This window comes from Ornithodoros turicata, chromosome 2 (genome assembly GCF_037126465.1).
Source record: "Ornithodoros turicata isolate Travis chromosome 2, ASM3712646v1, whole genome shotgun sequence".
Classification (NCBI taxonomy): domain Eukaryota; kingdom Metazoa; phylum Arthropoda; class Arachnida; order Ixodida; family Argasidae; genus Ornithodoros; species Ornithodoros turicata.
Window position 1 is genome coordinate 12,561,325 of NC_088202.1, and position 18,689 is coordinate 12,580,013.

Sequence of the window (18,689 nt, forward strand, 5' to 3'; positions counted from 1 at the left end):
GTCTAACATCTGGATTTTGTCTGTAATGATCATCGCAGCACAAAAACATGCGTACAGAATCTTCAAACGCCATCTGGATGCCAGTCACCAGGGTAAGTATAGTAACCACTGGTAACTCACCAGGGTAAGCTATCAGAGGTTACCAGTATTGCCACCTAGAAATGTTGTCTTTGGGTTCTGAAGAGTGAGGGCATAGGATTGGTCCTAGAAATCAAATCAGCGGGTGCACTGTTTTTGCCTCATGAAAAACAAAAATATAACATCGTGCATAAATTATGTCCTGCTGTATAGTGCTATTTCAACTCACAAACTCATATTATGGGAAAGTGAGAGAGGTAATTTACGTGGCTGTCGTCATGAGTGACATCAGTGGTCAGCCTGTGAATTAATCTTGTTAACAGGAATGTTTGCACACAGCACTTAGTATTTAGTGTTCACCATGTAGGTCATGCTAAACAATTTGTAACATGCAACCATGTCTGCAGCATTCTCGACTGCCTCTTAATTCCAGTTAGAGAGACACGTTACCAATTGATTCGCCAAGGTCGGTCCTACGGGGTCTGGCGTAACTCCAAATCTTCATGGAAGTTGTGATTTATCATAAGCATCGTACATGAAGTACAATACAAAAGGGCTCCTAGAGATATCAAAGACTACCCATATGTCCGCCCGTCCTTAGAATTTTGTAGCACGGTTTGGGACCCCCTTGAAATAGATCTTAGGCGAAAACTAGAAGAAACAAAAAACACAAGCCCAAGCGGCTAGGTTTGTCTGTAATAATTACTCTCCTCACACCTGGTTAATTCCATTTTAAATCGACCAAGGTCCGCCGATGACATTTTTTTTATTTCAGTGAAAAAAAAAAAAAATGTTGGAGACGACCTTAAGTGAAGACGAAAGCAGGTTCCCGGAGCTTCCTACGATAAACGAGTCCACAGATGGAGAGGGGGTAAGGTGGCGCCGTCTTCGCGACGTGATTTTTTCTCGCGACTTTGCAGCCTTACTGATGCCATTCCATTCGCATCACAGCCCTCATAGCTAGCACACAGAAAGTCTGGGCACTCTGGTATACCTGTACGGAGTGAAAACGGCGTCACTTTATAGGGACGCTGAAGACAAAATGCCAAAGTCAGCAGATATGACAAAAATTGAACATTTTTTAGCGCTCATAGCTCGTCGACGGCAGGACAAATATTCGTAAATGAAGTATGCTTTTCATGCGCAATCTTTCCTCTATCGTTAAATATATAGAAAACCATTCTAACCTGTTTCGTTGCCGAAAGAGATGCCAGTAAAGTTAGGCGAGAGCAGAAAATTGACGATGCTTGGTATGGCATACCTCAGCCGCTGCAATACTTATTCCAATAATTTTGCTCTTACTGAAAGGCCAACATATCCCCTAAATCCAGCTGCAAAAATATGTTGCACTATTTTAGTAGGGTGAACGCAGCGAATTTTTCCCTGTGTCCAGGTTTCGCCGTTGCGGCCTCGCACTCCGACTGCACTTTCGAGTGGCACGCCATCACGCGTTTCGAATTGCACTTGCCTTCGGTCTTCCTGATGTTGCATTGATTCCCGCTTCTGGCACTTGTTTGTGGACATGTCCACGTCGGCATTCTTAATTACGAGTAACCCTTTTATATGCCTTTGCGAGACCAAGAGATGGCGTGTGTCTATTATGCCGCAGCGACTGAGAGTGGAGTACTGACTGGAGTAGCTGAGTATAGCAACAACTTTTGTCAATACCGCACAAGGTGTTAATTTTTTAAGTTAAAGTATGTTCTAGGAAGCGGTACCAGTGGCTGATTGTTGCAGGTGCCGTCTTTATTACAATCGCTAGAAGAAGTAAAAAAAGCTGTCAGTCTACATTGCATAGGTATCATGCCTTTCTGCGATGGAAATTATCATGACATCTATTTGTGACATATATTAATAAAAAATAATGAGGGGCGCATTCTACCGACAAGGGTTCGCCTGGTCTGCCGTGGTGCAACCTTCCTCTTACTGACCAAATCCTGTCTGATTGACCAAATAATGTCGGGCTCAGGGGATGCATATGCTACCTATGTAATGTCAGTTAATGCTTAATATAAGTTTATGTAATGTAAGTTAAGCCAATGACAGTTTTTTGTTACTTCTTCTTGCGGCTGTAAAGACGGCACCTCCAGCGATAAGCCACTTGGTAGCACTTCCCAGTACAGAATGTTTTTTTTTTGTTTGTTTTTTTAGCGCATACCATGTACAGTATTGAAAAAGCTGTTTCAAAAGTTGTTGCTATACTCAGCTACATATTGTCAGTCAGTACTCCACTCTCAGTCGCTGCGGCATTATTGACAGCTAGATGTCATCTGTTCGTCTAGCAACGGCATATGAAAGGTTTGCACGTAAACAAGAATGCCGACGTGGACATGTCCCCAAATAAGTGCCAGCGGTGGGAATCAGTGCAACATCAGGGAGACCGAAGGCCCTGTGAAATCGGAAACGCGCGATGGCGTGCCACTCGAAAGTGGAGTCGGAGTGCAAGGCCGCCACGGCGAGACATGGGCACAGAAAAGAATTCGCTGCGTTCACCCTACTAAAATAGTGCAACATATTTTTGCAGCTGGATTTAGGGGATACGTTGGCCTTTCAATAACCGCAAAATTATCGGAATAAGTATTGCAGCGGCTGGGGTATGACATACCAAACATAGGCAATTTTCTGCTCTCCACCTAACTTTACTGACATCTCTTTCGGCGATGTGATGTGATATGATGTGAATAAAGAAAAAAATGGGGCAATGAAACGGGATAGAATGGTTTTCTATATATTGAACGATAGAGGAAAGATTGCACATTAAAACTGTACTTCATTTACGGATATTTGACCTGCCGTCGAGGAGCTACGAGCTCTAAAAATTGTGCAATTTTTGTCATATCTGCTGATTTTCGCATTTTTTCCTCGGCGTCCCTTTAAAGGGACGCCGTTTTCACTCCGTACAGGTATACTAGAGTGCCCAGACTTTACGTGTGCTAACGGTGAGGGCTGTGACGCGAATGAAATAGCATCAGTAAGGCTGCAAAGTCGCGAGAAAATATCACGTCGCGAAGACGGCGCCACCTTACCCCTCTCCATCTGTGGGCTGGTTGATCCTAGGAAGCTCCGGGAACCTGCTTTCGTCTTCACGTGAGGTCGTTTCCAACACATATTTTTTTCACTGAAATCAAAAAAATGTCATGAGCGGACCTTGGTCGATTTAAAATGGAATTACACACCTGAGATCCATGCTGGGTTGGCCTTCACTCGAATTCCGTAGGAGAAAATCTCGATTAAAACTGTTTTGTCAGATATACTCCCAGGCATTCTTCGAGGGCATTATAATTTTGCACCGAGCTACACTTCAGAATGTGTCGACCATGATTGTAAAGTTGAGCCCAATCGTTTTCAGATGTTCGTTTTCAAAAACTATTTTTTTTCCCTGAATCACTTGAAGAATGGATAGACTTCCACGCTGCCTTGTCTCGCCTTCTTCAAGTGGCATCTTTTGTGACAAGTTATGCACATTTCTGTCAGAATGATTGAATTGTTGTTATTGAGTTGTCGTTGGTTGTTATCTCCTGTACACTACACAATGCAACAGGCGGAACAGTAGGGTATTTCTAAATAAATAAATAAAAGTATATGTGACAGGGACTTTCATCAGTTGCAGGTACCGCAAAACCCAAACGCGAAGAGTCCAAATAGCTTGCTCGCTCCGACATCTGTAAGAAATGATATCAGAGCATCCAGTGCACGCCGTCTAAAGAGTGAAGGTCGAGCGCCAAAAATCGTCACAATATTAAACGGCCGGCCGGTGCCGCGAGCGAAGACTGAAGGCGACAGCGAGCAACAGGGTATATCGCACTCACGACGTCACGACTGTATTTTTATTGATATGAAGATTTACCTTTGTTATTGCGTTACCTTTTTCTTAACAGCTTTATCTCTAACCTGCGACATCACTGGCAATGTCGTCACTCGTTACACTCGAGCACTCGTTCACAATAGTGAGCTTTAGTGCATCGTAGGCTATCGCCTTTGCGTGGCTAATGGGTAGCGTTGGTGGACCTGTGCACACGCAAAACAGAAAGAGAGCTTCGCGCAGTGCGTAAAACTACCACGCTATCCCATACGTACGCAAAGGCGATAGCGTAAGATACACTAAAAAAGCTCGCTAATATTGAATACACCTTTACGTTGGTTTGCAAGCTAAATCTGTCAAGTTCTTTCTTGCTCTTTGTTAGGTGGTTGGCATAGACTTCTGACCTTCTCGGGGGGGGACTCTTTCGCCTCGCTATTTGTCAATGTTGGGCTCAGACATGGGCTGGGCAAGGACTGGGTCATCGATGAACAAACACGGCATTTACCTAACCGTTGCAACTGAGGCGAGCTGACCAACCGCGGTGTAAACGAGCGCTGTCCGGTGGCGTGGTTGTGTGGCACCTTACTATGGGAAAGAGTACGTGTAGGAGCGAAACAGCTGGAGAGGGTGTTGCAGAAGCTAGTGTGCATGAATTGGACAGTCTCCTGTCATAATAGAAACCACAAGAAGAGAGGCTAGAAGAAAAGCTGGGAAAGTGAGAAATGGGGAAACGCGAACCCTTCAAATTAAATAATTAAAAAATTCACGCCTAAAATTACACCCGTCAAAATCCATCCGTTGAAATAAACTACTTAAGAATTCATGGCGTTAAAATAGGGTAAAGTGGGGCTACTTGAAGCGGGGGCAAGTTGAGGACAGTTTTGGTTTTTTGCGTGGCATTTTCTTAGCAATATTTTTTTCTCGTGTGTGACACCAGGGTGAGCACAGTCGTTGTCTGGCTTTGAAGTAATGTGTTGACGTTCTGCACGTGGCTTTTTAGAAAGACGTGAGACGCTGTTTCGCAGATGTGGTCGAGGTAAGATGGGCCTTTTTTTGTCCCATCTGTAACTTTCGCGAGCATTGACTTCCAGTTCACTTCTGCTCCTCGGCTAATAAAATACGACCTTACCGTTATGATGCTGTGTCACTGCCCTGTGTTTCCATGTGCATTACTCGTGGGTGACCGTTTCGGTTGGCCCAAATAAAAGACAAAATTTAATCCTGGCATTAATTTTTTGATGTCCTCAACTGATCCATAGGGTGGATAAGTCGACGAAAATATGTATCCCGTCATTTTTGGCTCATACGAAATAAACACCTGGTTTGGCACCACACTAATTTGTGGATCCTTTCTCAAAGGTTTGGGGATTCAGTTAACGGATTATGGTACAATTTAGGCGATTATTCTGACTGCTATTAACAAAATAGTTCAACTGTGTTGTTCAACATAGACCACCTTACCCTACATACTCTCAAAATTAGTCAAGGTTAGGCCTAGGGTCGTTCTCTGTCGTGTGTTATTTTATGGGCGACACTATATGTGTTCTGTTCAACGAAACTCACCTAACGTTTTTTTATTCGATAAGGTATAGCGCACACATTCCTGCGCTGAACTGTGAACGACGTTATTCCGATGAGCCGGAATCCCTTTGTGAGAACGTGGTCATGGCGAAGAATCATTGTATTCAAGTCCATACTTGTCAATTATTATGAATTTGTGTAAATTCGGCACGCTCTTCATGTCGGCGGGGTAAAAAAGTGACCTTTGCTTGGAAAATTTCCGAGTTCACTTCGCAAAAATTTACATAATTAAGCTTAGCTTACATGACATGCACATCAGGAGGTGGCGAAAACCTAGTAAGAACAAATGCTGTTGACCTCATGATTCTACGTGGCGTAGTCTTTTATTATAATTTAATGACACGTTTTCTGGGACATCCTGTATGTGTAATCATAAACAGACCGCTATACCTTCCCACACTCTAAGAAAAAAAAAAAAAAGGTTGAAAAGGGGCTGAAATGGCGCACTTCTTCCCAGCCAACTTTTTTTCAGCCTACCGGAGGCATGAGTGCGGCGTTTCTACCACTCTCCCCGGCTATCTCCTCCTAGTCGTAAAAGGTATGTCCGTGCATTGCCATGTGTGGGGTAGAAATGAAAGGCCGAAGCGAAGAGCCCTACGTCACCGCGATAACCAAGTTAGCCTCCGTATTCCTCAGCACACTGACAGAGCTATACCAAGGACGCCGATAAGGACGTGTGTCGACGTTTCTTTTTCTTTCTCCTTTTCCAAACTATGATGTGTTTACTAAAAAAAAGCTCTGTGCCTGGTGAAAATACAGTAGGCATAGGCTGTGATTCTTTGCGCGTGAACAGCTCGCAACTGTCAAGGCATACTGTCACCGTAACATCCTGCGCCTGTGTGCAAAAAGGGGTGGAAGAGAGTGGGAACAGGCGTGATCTCGTGCTCAGACTCGACGGCGCGTTCCTGACCGACGGCGAACTCTGCCATGAAGGTGCTAGTTAGTTATGGTGGGCGAAAAGCGGTAGTGTCGGGGGAGCTGACATCACCACAATGGAAGACACAATTGGTGCCGCTGCCGCGCTACTGAGCATACCAGAGAAAGAACTAAACAAGAAGAGACCAACGGTGAGTTACTTTGTATGTTCGAAAAACGTTCAGATAAGTATATCAATTCACTTATCGTTCAATCTGTGAATGACTGTGCAGACGAAGGGAAGAAACTGCGTCACTTTAGGCCGTCAGTTCGTTCCAGACAGTCATGCATGCCGCATGCAACGAATCTAGCAATGAAGATTGTAACACGTTACGGCGAAAGAACGGCGGTGGTTTCCTGCGATGGCAACTCAACGGTACTCCGCCTGAGGGAAGATGAACTAATGTGCTAGCACCTTACAGTGAGTAGTGTCGTGTACTTTTTTTCGTGCTAAGTGCTTGTCGTAGCCATCGCCTATATTATGGTCTGTTTTTCACTGATGGCGCGCTATGTAGTGTCGCAGTGGGATAATTATGCTGTCTTTCGTTCCTTGCAGATCTACGATGACGACTTTGACATCTGTATGGAAACAGCACATGCAGGTAGTTTTCGTCGCTGTATAGCTCCCACCTTGGTTCTCTTTACTACGAACATTTGTACGCCTTCATGACACTTTTTGTTCGTTCAGATTAGGGAAGGACGCAATGCGCTCACAGGGACTGTCATTGAAACTGCCTTGGACAGAGTTCTGCGGGACATTTCGGAAGCGAGGTTTGAGGTACAGTCGAAAGAAGCGCCAACTGGAAACGTTCTTTGAAGCCTTTAGAGTCTGAACATGGTGAGCGTAAGATGATTTGTCTTCCAAGATAGTCTACAGATAGTTCGGACGTTTCACGGCTTTATGGCTTCCATAGCGCATATGCACTGCGACACATGCAGGGTGTTTCTGTTTCATTCTTGTGTAATGTCGGGTGAATATTCACATTGTGATTATGTATATGTGCAGCAATGATAGTCACACTCCTTGTGGTCCTCAGTCTGGCACATGAGAGGTACGAGTCGTTCATCACGCCCCAGGTGGGTACGTATGGCGTTCGTTCTTATTGTACATCGCAAAAGGTTTTGTTCTGCAGCTATGGAAACGCTTTGCAGCGAGCTTTGCATTTTTCGTACTTTATTACTGGTGTCTCTAGAGCGACCGCGACGATAACATCCTGCTGAAAATACTTGGGAGATTTTGTCTATGTATTCTGGTAAATTTCTAGGTAAAGAACGAACATGTCTGTCATGTGGTGTGCTTTTTCCGGGAAGTATTTCATCCGGAGCGAACGCTGTTATACCTGGAGAAAGAGACCCATAGGGTGTCCAGCTTGAAGGAGCCCGTGAAGACCCTCGTCGTGCTTTACTGCTTACGTGCTTTACGGCTTATGAACATCGAATTCATGCCCAAGTCCCCTTCTACACTGCAAGTGTGCTACAAATTAATGAATGTACCCCTCGCATTAGTGATTGGCAGTGGTGAATGTACCTGGCATGTGATAAAGCTGCTGTGTCTTGATTGGAATAGATTGTGCAAAATAAAGATTTGTAATCTGTAACAGCCTTTTCTCTGTGCTTCCATTCCTTCGGAACAGTGTGCATTAACTGCGTGCCCTTACTGTTAACTTTACGTGCACCCCAACAAGAGGGAACAGTTCTAATTACAAGAGCAGAAGCGTTATATGCATACGGTGGCAAATGCTTCTCTCGAAATGTGTGAAATACCCATCCCCACCGGCAAACGTATATCACTGCTCTGGTAGAAAACATCCCTCCGTTACAGCGTTAAGACTCGAACCACTTGGGTAGAACTGCTTCATTCAGGAGTGGAAATTTATAGCCCGGTAGGGCAGATCACTTCTACCAAGGGTAGAACGTCCCACCTCAAAAGGTATAGCATTTATCTGCAACGCGGAGGCAAATTTCGCCTCCTCGAGGTAGACGATTACAATCTGATATATCTGATTACAATCAATATTTCAAGAGAACGTCTTTATATATATTGTTATTGATAGCTATTTTTACATTCCAGTCATGTTATGTGGCTACACGAAGGATTCTGAAAGAGGAAAACAACAACAACATGGCTAATACGGTATAACAGGGAGTCCAGGCCGAAGAGGCGAGCTGTTAAGATTACAAATGTGCATACGGTTCTGTTGTAAAGTGAGAAATTGTGAGTGCACTACTTTCCTTAAAAAAAAAAAAAAACGAGAAAAGGAAAGTCATGCATGCATCATTTCATGAATTGTAATATTTAATGTTTCCGTATCACTATCCCATATTCACATGTTTCCATATAAGTGAATGAGCTAATTAAACCAAAATCATTTCATGGTCATGCTCTGTGTTTACCTGGAAGTCACATTTTTAAGGCTTGTCATTTTTTGTTCATATGAAGACTTATGTAAGCCTTGTATAAAATAACGGACACTCATCAACACGTATGCAGCTTATTACGGCATTAAAACCAGCCATGTAGAGTCAAATGCCTGTTGTTTTAATATTGTAGCCTATTCGCAGTTGCTATTTGCTTCTTGCAGCTTTACTCATTCCAGAAACAAGAATTGTACCATTCTAAGGCGGATGGAAATAAACTGACGTCGACTGAGATAGGTGTTCCTTCTCGGCCAGTAACTGTAAGATGACTCCAAAAAACGTCACAACTAAGCCAGTATTCATCTAGCTCTCCACAAGTCGTGAACTCCACACAGTAGCGTGCTTCATAGCAACATCAGCACTACCTTGTGTGTGTACACATTACACTATATGCTCCATTGTGCTGCCGTATAATAACATACTGTTTGTGACGCAATATATGTATATATATATACGCCCTGTCCAAAGCACGACAAACAGACCGGAGGAACTTATTCGGTAAACGCAACGACGAACCCAAGGGCGACCGCGTAAACCTTGTTCTTACCTTTGGTGCAGGCGCGGGTAATATTAACAGTATCCTCCACCGCCACCATAGCATCCTTCTGCAATCTGAACGGACACGACAAATATTTGCCGAGAAGCCACGAGTTACCTACAGACGTGCCCGCAACCTCCAAGATAGACTAGTCAACTCCAAAGTTCCCAAACCATTAACACCTACGGCGGGATGCCATCCATGCAATGGTAAAAGATGCCAAATATGCAAATCAATGCAAAGCACGGCAGCGGTCAAGAGTACAAACTCCGACTTCTCCCTTAAAATCAATAGCGACTTTGACTGTAACTCCAGTAACATTATTTATATCATTCAATGTACAACATGCTCCGCGCAATATGTAGGTCAAAGTAAAAATTCATTTAGGATTCGATTCAATAACCACCGATCAGATGTTTCGAAAAAAGGTAGCCTCCCGGTTTCTCGCCATTTTAGTCGACCCGGTCATTCCATTAATAACGTCGCACTTTTTATTTTAGAGTCAAATTTCACATCCGATCGCTGCAGAGAGCAACGCGAATGGTATTTGATCTACAAATTTCAATCTCTAATAAATGAGGATAAAGGAGTGCTATCAACTGTAAGAAGCATATCCAGATAACTTTTTTTCTGTATGTCCTCGGAGTGCCCGCTGCCTCTTTTCTTCTTTTCTTTACAGCTGGACACAATGACTCTAAGAACACCCCGGACAACAGGTTTTCAACGAGCGCGACCCAAGGCTCTGACACGTAATCTCCCCGGCCGATGACCCAGGAACCTTCCGGAATCTTCCAGAACATGACTCACTGACGACTGCCTCGCAGTGGAATTGTACCAACTGTGACGACACTTTTGTAACCTTTTAAAAGACCTTGTACATAGATTTTCGTCTCAGTCCCGAAGAAGGCGGAGCTTCCGCCGAAACGTAGACTTCCCCAGACCCTTAGTTTAAATGCCAGCTTAATAAATAACTTTCCCCTACTCCCTACTTCAGTCTCTGGTGTCTTTCCTCCCCTATCTATCTCTCTCTCTATATATATATATAGTTGAAATAAATGGGAGACAGAAGACGAAAGTAGGGGAAGTAACAAAAAAAGGGTTTATTAAAACTTAAAAATCATGAAAGTTAGGGAGAATGTCTACGTTACGGCGGAAGCTCCGCCTTCTTCGGGACAAAAGAGCTAAATGTGGCCACGAGGCTGATAAGGGGCTTGAGAATGACGTGATCGGTTGGGGGAAATTCCCGCCACCTGGCGGTTGTCAATTGGGTAAATTCCAGAGCGTTTCTGTGTCAGGTCCAGGAGTGGGGTCATCGTCCTTGTGGGTCAGTGGGGACCTTGATCTGGCTGAAACGAGAAAAGGCAACAGGGTCTTATCTAGGTTGTTAGACTTCTTATTGTTGACAGCATGCCAGGGTCCTCGTTAATGGCCGATCGGAATTTGTAAATTAGGTAAGATTCCCGTTGTTCCCGGGAGCGGTCGGAGGTAAAGTTCGACTGGAGAATAAAAACTGAGGCTTCGTTGATTGAATGTTCTGGTTGTTTGAAATGGCGTGAGACTGGGAGATTAGGTTTCTTGGTAACATCCGATCGGTGATTGTTGAATCTAATTCGGAAAGAAGTTTTTGTCTGACCCACGTATTGGGCCCGGCATGTGTTGCATTGGATTAGATAGATAACGTTGCATGAGTTACAGTCTACGTCTGCGTTGATCTTGACGGTAAAGTTGGAATTTGTACTTCTGACCGTTTGTGCGGTCTGCATTAACTTGCAAATCTGGCATCTCCTGCCATTACATGGATGACAGCCCGCCGGAGGGCTAGTAGGTTCGCCTACTTTAGAGCGGACCAAGCTATCTTGTAAGTTACGTGTACGTCTGTAAGCGACACGTGGTGGATTAGGAAATATGTTTTTCGTGCGTTCTGACTGGAGAAGGATACTGTGGTGGCGGCTAAGTATGTTGTTAATGTTTGGGATATTTCCGGCGAATGTTACAGTTAAGTTCACGGCATTACTTTCTGATTTGTTTTGTCTTGCCTCCAGTAAGCTTAGACGGTTTGCCTTGCGAGCTCTGTTGAGAGCATCTTGAACTAGATCGGGTGGATACTGACGACCGACAAAGGCTTGTTGCAGCTGTTCTAAATTTCTGTCCAGATCGTCGTCATTCGAGCAGATTCTCCTATACCGAAGGGCTTGACTATAGGGAATGGCCAGTTTCGTGTGGCGAGGATGACAACTATGGAATGACAAGTATGGATACCTAGATAAGACCCTGTTGCCTTTTCTCGTTTCAGCCAGATCAAGGTCCCCACTGACCCACAAGGACGATGACCCCACTCCTGGACCTGACACAGAAACGCTCTGGAATTTCCCCAATTGACAACCGCCAGGTGGCGGGAATTTCCCCCAACCGATCACGTCATTCTCAAGCCCCTTATCAGCCTCGTGGCCACATTTAGCTCTTTTGTCCCGAAGAAGGCGGAGCTTCCGCCGTAACGTAGACATTCTCCCTAACTTTCATGATTTTTAAGTTTTAATAAACCCTTTTTTTGTTACTTCCCCTACTTTCGTCTTCTGTCTCCCATTTATTTCAACTATAATTACGTAGCCGTCCGATCCAACTCCAACTTTTCAAGATATATATATATATATATGTTATGTTTATATATGTTATATATATATATATATATATATATGTTTGTAAGTCAAACGTCGCCATGCCAGTACTGGACAGCTGTTGCGGCCTTGTTGGGCCATCATCAGCAGTACACAGGCAGGCAACGTTTGAGCGGATGGCGTCAGAAGGTCACGTGGCACGTGATGCCTCCCGTCAGGGTGTCCTAAGACACCTATGAAAGCCCAGTGCAAAGCCAGTCAAGAGTATAAGAGAAAAGAAAATTAGCAAGAGCTCTTTGGCTGCACGTGTAGCGTATGTTTGTAAGTCAAACGTCGCCATGCCAGTACTGGATAGCTGTTTCGGCCTTGTTGAGCCATCATCAGCAGTACGCAGGCAGGCAACGTTTGAGCGGATGGCGTCAGAAGGTCACGTGGCACGTGATGCCTCCCCTCAGGGTGTCCTAAGACACCTCTGAAAGCCCAGTGCAAAGCCAGTCAAGTGTATAAGGGAAAAGAAAATTAGCAAGAGCTCTTTGGCTGTACGTGTAGCATATGTTTATAAGTCAAACGTCGCCATGCCAGTACTTACAAACATATGCTACACGTGCTTATAGTTGCAAAAAAAGACGTGGAAACAGATTTTAGGTAAGTTACAAACACTAGTTTACTACATAGTGAGACGTTAAAAAGTAAAATAGGCAAGGGGTCGATGTTTTGACAGTGGCACTGTCTTCGTCAGGACAAAAGATTCGTAGGTGGTTACAGGTTACTTAAATAGGTTTGGTACATGACGTCATAATCGGTACGGGCACGCCACAGGCGTTTGTCAGTGAGTCAGATTCGGGAATATTCTAGAAGGTCAAGTCCGGGTGGTGATGTCATTCGCCGTAGGTCACTGTCCGCTTTGGGGAAAATTCCTGGGCAGGGTGAGAGCTGCTTCGAACTTTGCTGAAAAAAAAGAGAGAAAAGAAAACAGAAAAGAAATGAAAAGGAAGAAAGTGTGGCTTATCTAGGCGGCCAGATTTCTTACCGTTGAAAGTGCTCCCAGATCTTCGTTAATGGTTGATTGGAATTTGTAAATGAGATAAGATTCGCGTTGTTCCCTGCACCGATCTGAGCTAAAATTTGACTGGAGAACGAAAAGTGACGCATTATTTAGTGAATGACCTGGTTGTTTGAAATGGCGAGAGACCGGGAGGTTTGGCTTTTTTGCAACGTCAGATCGGTGGTTGTTGAACCTGATCCGAAATGATGTTTTAATTGAAATGATGCTGAATGATGACTAGAAATGATGTTTCCGTATCTTTTTTTGCAACTTCTGTAAAACTTCGTGGGCGTTTGATAATCCTTTTACCTCAACCTATATATATATATATAGGTTGTGAAAGAGCTCCGGCTATTTTTTTCCTTGTATACTTCACTGGCTTTGCACTGGGCTTTCAGTGAGTGAGTTATCTCACCCTGATGGGAGGAATCACGTGTTACGTGGCCTTCTGACACCATCCACTCAAACGTTGCCTGCCTGCGTACTGTTGATGAGGCCCAACAAGGCCGAAACAGCTGTCCAGTACTGGCATGGCGACGTTTGAGTTACAAACATATATATATATATATATATATTGTCATATATATTAGTCACCAACCTGTGTTAGTCATGACAAAAGCGCATGCGCTGCTCTCTTTCCCTTATATATAACCCTCTCCCATATATAAAGTTTGCTCTTGTCACCAAACCCCAGTCCCGTCGAAGGCAGCGCTGACTGCCGAAACGTCTACCCCTATCGCTATATGTGTTAATAAACTCCCCTTTGTGTTTTCCTGTAAGCTCTTTGCCGTCTTCTGATTTTTTCTGCTTATATATATATATATGAGTATACAGATACTCATGGAACGATGCGACAGCACCAGAGGACACGTGTTTCGCCGTGTTTGCGGCTCGTCAGCTCTGGGTAGCTGCGCATCGTTCGGAACTGGCAAACCAGGGGTCGCTCAGCGAGCAATATAGACCTGGGAGGGTGACTCAGCACTCCTCAATGCCACAGTGTAAGCCAGTGAATTATAATGCAGGAAAAAAAAGCTTTTTTTTCTGCATTATATATATAGATATAATAAGGAGCTAAGGACCCTAAGGACACACTGCATGGCTTATACCCTGCTGAATGCATATCCATACCTGGCTGCAACATTGCATATCAATGCAGGTTAGAATACACATTTTGGCTTTTGGCCGTGATGAGACATCTTCGGCTGTATTGAGACTTTGCCGTGATGAGACGCTTGGGGATTAAATGATTATTGGCTGTAATGAGACTTTCGGGTGTAATGAGACATCGGCCGTAATGAGATACAGTCCGTTGATGGTATCCAAGGTCGTGCTGAAGAAAGGGAGCTGGTGGGTTGGAATCCTACCACTGGCTGTGCTGTCTGAGGCCTTTCCTGGGCTTTCTGCCAGTCTTTCCAGCATAGCACGCTGTGCGCCAGTCATTGACACGAATGCTAGGTAATCACTTCTGATTTCGAGAGAGAGAGAGAGGGGGGGGGGGCGTACGCGTTTTTGTGGCCAGTTGGATATATGAAAACTGCCACAAAAAGGTGTACGCCCCCCTCTGTCTTCCCTATATCATTCGTGGCAATGGGTGACGCAAAACGTGCTTTGCGGCATATGTCTGTTTTTAGAGTGTGAAGTCAGCCCAGGACGCACGCTAACCCCCTGTCACCTACTCCTCCCTACAGTCGTCCTCCCCCCATCTGTCCACGTCCGTACGCCCCTCGTAGCCGCCGTTGTATCACGGCGCTAACACGGAATTAAAGAAAAAGAGATAAACTGTCCAACGGATCCGTTTTCTTACTTTACCTGGTTAAGAAGCCAAACTGAAGCGTTCAACAGAATGATGCCTAGCATATCAAGGAAATCATTAAAAGAGATGTCCTTTAGCACGTCAGACTTATCTTCCCCACTCTCCAAAGCCAAAATAAAGTTGTTGGTTGTTAGACTTATCTTCCTCTTTCCTCCTAACAGAGAAAATGCTCTATAATAGCATGCGTCCGCTTTCGAACACTATGGTGTCATACATTCAGTCCAGGAAAGAGGAGCCGAAGACAGCAACTGCCGTGGAACAAAAAGATATCCTCCAAAGGCAAAGATACAGAACGAAGCAAGGCCGCCTTCGTCTGGCCCACCAGCTGCAGTGGGGTGTGGATCGGTTGATGGCTCACCGTTTGCATTGCCTTTTTGCTTTGCAGTCGCCTTCCCGCTCCGTAGATTGGTGTGTATGTAGGGGGGGGGGGGGTACATAAAGGGCGTTTCAAGGTCAACTGCCGACCCGCGTCTGTTTGGATGCAGCAACGGGTGTCTCAAGGCCGTCAGCCTGGTTGTTCTTGGAGAGGGACGCTTGCGTACTGCGAGCGAGTGCAAAGTACAACAGGTGGTACTCTGCCTGATAGGCAATCAAGTGGTATGTTTATAGTAGGCCACATAGTCGTTTATTGGTTGAGAGAGGCAGAATGGGTTTGCAAAAAATGGTGGAGGGTTATCGTAATGCCACAGCGGCAGTTAGACGCGTTCGATGTTTCACTTCGCAAAGAGGTCTCGTTTGGCGAACTCACGTGTTAACACACACATGCCATATATCAGTGCGACCGAACGACAAGTGGGTGATTTGAGGAATATGATAGAGTGGAGGGCAATACATCCAAAACGGGAACGGTGGTTGACCGTCAACCACTTGAAGACGGAACGCTTAAAATCGACGAGACAATTTGGTTGTTCGCTCGGCTATCGTCCAACCCAATTTTATAATGGAGCCACAATTTCACAACAAAGTATTTGCTATGTCTGTGTGTATAGTACTACAACAACATTTTATTTCAAGGTGATGAACGGGGAGCGTATAATAGCCGTTCCAAATTACATTGCATTCCCTGTTGAATACTATCCTGAAAGGTCTGCAACAGTGCCCGTCCATTGTGCGAACTGTTTCTCAAAAGAAAATGCAGTTAGACACTAGTTCCACCCTCCCTCAAAGGCACACTCACATGAATTACATCATCAATGACCCGAACCGCTGCTTGGAGTATTTCATGCGCAATCGTCATCTCGCTACTGCTACTGTAAAGTGATTGGCACGCACCACTGTCGTTCTGCCGTAGTTGGAACTCCCCAGCAGCATCTTGGCGTCCTCATCAAAGGTTCCGGGACATTTCATCGGCGCCGTTTCATCGAACGCCATTTCGTCAAAAAATGGACATTTAATCGAAAGTCGTTTCATCGAATGGGTTTTTATGTCTTCCGATACGTTCTATTTGTTACAGATACATTCGAGTTACCTCGTAAAAACGAACTCGAAGCTAGTTTCCCCTGTTTGCAAAGAAAACGAAATTAGTTGTCATGAAGCACGTTTTCCGTTCATGGGCCTATCCGCTGAGGTTATGACAGTAATGTAAAAGTAATGGCAAGTCCTATAAGTGTGAAGTGCTACGAAATGAAAGCAAGATATGCAAAGAGGGGGACCTGACTCAACTATCGAAGGGCTGAAGCCGAACACTAAATAGGTCACTTAGCTATAGCAATAGCCCCACCATGTCAAGGTTACATTTTTCTGCTTCTACTGAAAATGGTTAATTATCTAATGCATACATTTACTGCAATAATATTTTTATTGGAATAAAATACGTGAAATGTATAAGAATATATATTCAATGTGTTTACAAAAATAACAGTGTGTTTTTCTAAAAATACGGTTTCCTAGTAGCAGCTCCGTCAAGTAATCCAATGACAAAAGTAAAAGCGTGGTAAGGCAACTCATCTTTTATACGAAAATTTGTTGCAAACAAAGCGAAACACCCTGTATATGGCTTTGTACTACGCACCAATACAGGTATGTGATATAAGGACATAAGCTGTCGGATATCAAAGTTATGATGTGGAAACATAAACATTTTCTGCTTACCAAGGACCCTCATGCGTATCTGCATGTCTTGTGCAAACCACGTGGTGACGTATTGAGTGAAGCTGAATTCGATTAAATGGGTTCGAGGAAATGGTGTTCGTTGAAATGGGTGGGCATCAATCATTTCTTTTTGTATTTCTTCAATTTTGTCAATTGTGTTCCTTTTGTCAATCAATTTCCTTTGTCTTTGATCAATCATTTCTTTTTGTGCATATTTTTCTTTAATGATTCCCCCACGTAATGTCACAAGGACTTTCGGGTGCAACGATGAATAAATAAATAAATAGACCTTGTGATTAGGGGTGGATCTAGAGGGGGGTCAGGTTGTCCTCACACCATCCTGAATTTCTGTCTTCACATAGTGTTTAACTGATCTAGATCATGTATCTGCAGCGCTGGCCAAGCTGAACTCCCCTCTCAGGAAAATGCCGGATCCGCCCCTGCTTGTGATTGTGGATGTACTATACGGGGTGTTTGTTTTTGCCCTTTACATATTTTGTATAAAAAAAGCTATGAGAACACCAAAGATGTCTCGTTATACGGCCAGGCGAACATCCTCTGGAAGAGAGTATAACTACAAGATGATTAATTACCAAAAATTGATTAGTTAACTCTTTAACTAGGGTACTTCTGGCAAAAGCGAGATAGCGGAATAGGAGACAATCCCCGTTGAAAGCCATTGTATCTTTTAAAAATTAAGAAACCAGCGCGTCTCTTGCGAGTCGTTGACCATGTACATGACGGTCTCTTAGAACAAGTTCAAGTTGTAAAGGGCTGTTGGTTCTCAAGGAATAAATGTGTTCATATGCGCAATGGCCTTCTTTCTTTTCTTTTTTTTGTTTTTGTGTGTTTTTGCCGATTTTCGCCGTGGGTCGCAACATCAGAAAAGTTATCGCAGAAAGCCGCCGTTTCTAGTTGTGCGCAAAACCGAATTTCGGAAAACATATCCGCCGAAAACCGGAAACCCTAACCCTGTATTCACACGAATCCGTTTTCTGTCGGCAGCAAGTCGGGAAGGAGTGAAAGGATATACGAGGGAAACGAGGTCACTACGCGTCTGAAGACGCCCGCTCGTTCTCTAGCATTCACACGAGTCAGTTTTCGACGGCTGTCAGTTTTCCGATCCCTTCTCTTTCCGTTTTCGCGCTTGCATTTCGTCTGTATCTAGCGCAGGATGGACCAATGAAAGAAAAAACTTATTGCGCTTGCGCTCCTTGTGGATGATGCAGAGGAAAAACCGGGACAAGATATGGACCAAAGAATAGATACTGAATAAGCGCTATGGAACGTAAAACAGCCCTAACCCAGATCCACGTGTGGACGGTAACATCTCATTACGGCCGAAAATCCTTTAATCCCCAAGTGTCTCGTTACGGCCAAATCTCATTACGGCCGAAGGTAGTCTCATTTCGGCCAAAGATGTTTCATCACGGCCAAAAAGAAAAAAAGAAACATCCACCATATTAGCAATCGCTGTGTTTTATGCTTCCCAAAGTGTGTCCGAGGCGGTGTGACCCACGGCTTGTGTCATACACAATGGTTCATGCACACAATGTTACGACAGTGTATCATGCATCCCTCGTGAAAAATGTTTTTATTGTCATACTGTGTCACATGATATTTGTATGTGTTACGCCATTTTGTCTCAGCATTCGAGCAACATCCTACTCGTTGATTCTGTGAGCAAACTGTGTGTGTGTGTGTTCTGAAAAGTTACTCCACAAGGGAGCCCACTGGGAGCTCCAGGAGCCACATGACCTATGACCATGATCTTTTCCACCACTAGCTGCCTT

General features: G+C 44.3%; 1 long non-coding RNA gene across 1 annotated transcript in view; it reads left to right on the forward strand.

Moving 5' to 3' along the window:
- Positions 1 to 6,148: 6,148 nt before the first annotated feature.
- LOC135385213 (uncharacterized) overlaps positions 6,149 to 18,689 on the forward strand; it is a 162,111-nt gene continuing 149,570 nt past the window's right edge. The window contains exon 1 of the long non-coding RNA XR_010420353.1: positions 6,149 to 6,528. This is a non-coding gene — a long non-coding RNA (uncharacterized LOC135385213). The remainder of the gene's footprint in view (positions 6,529 to 18,689) is intronic.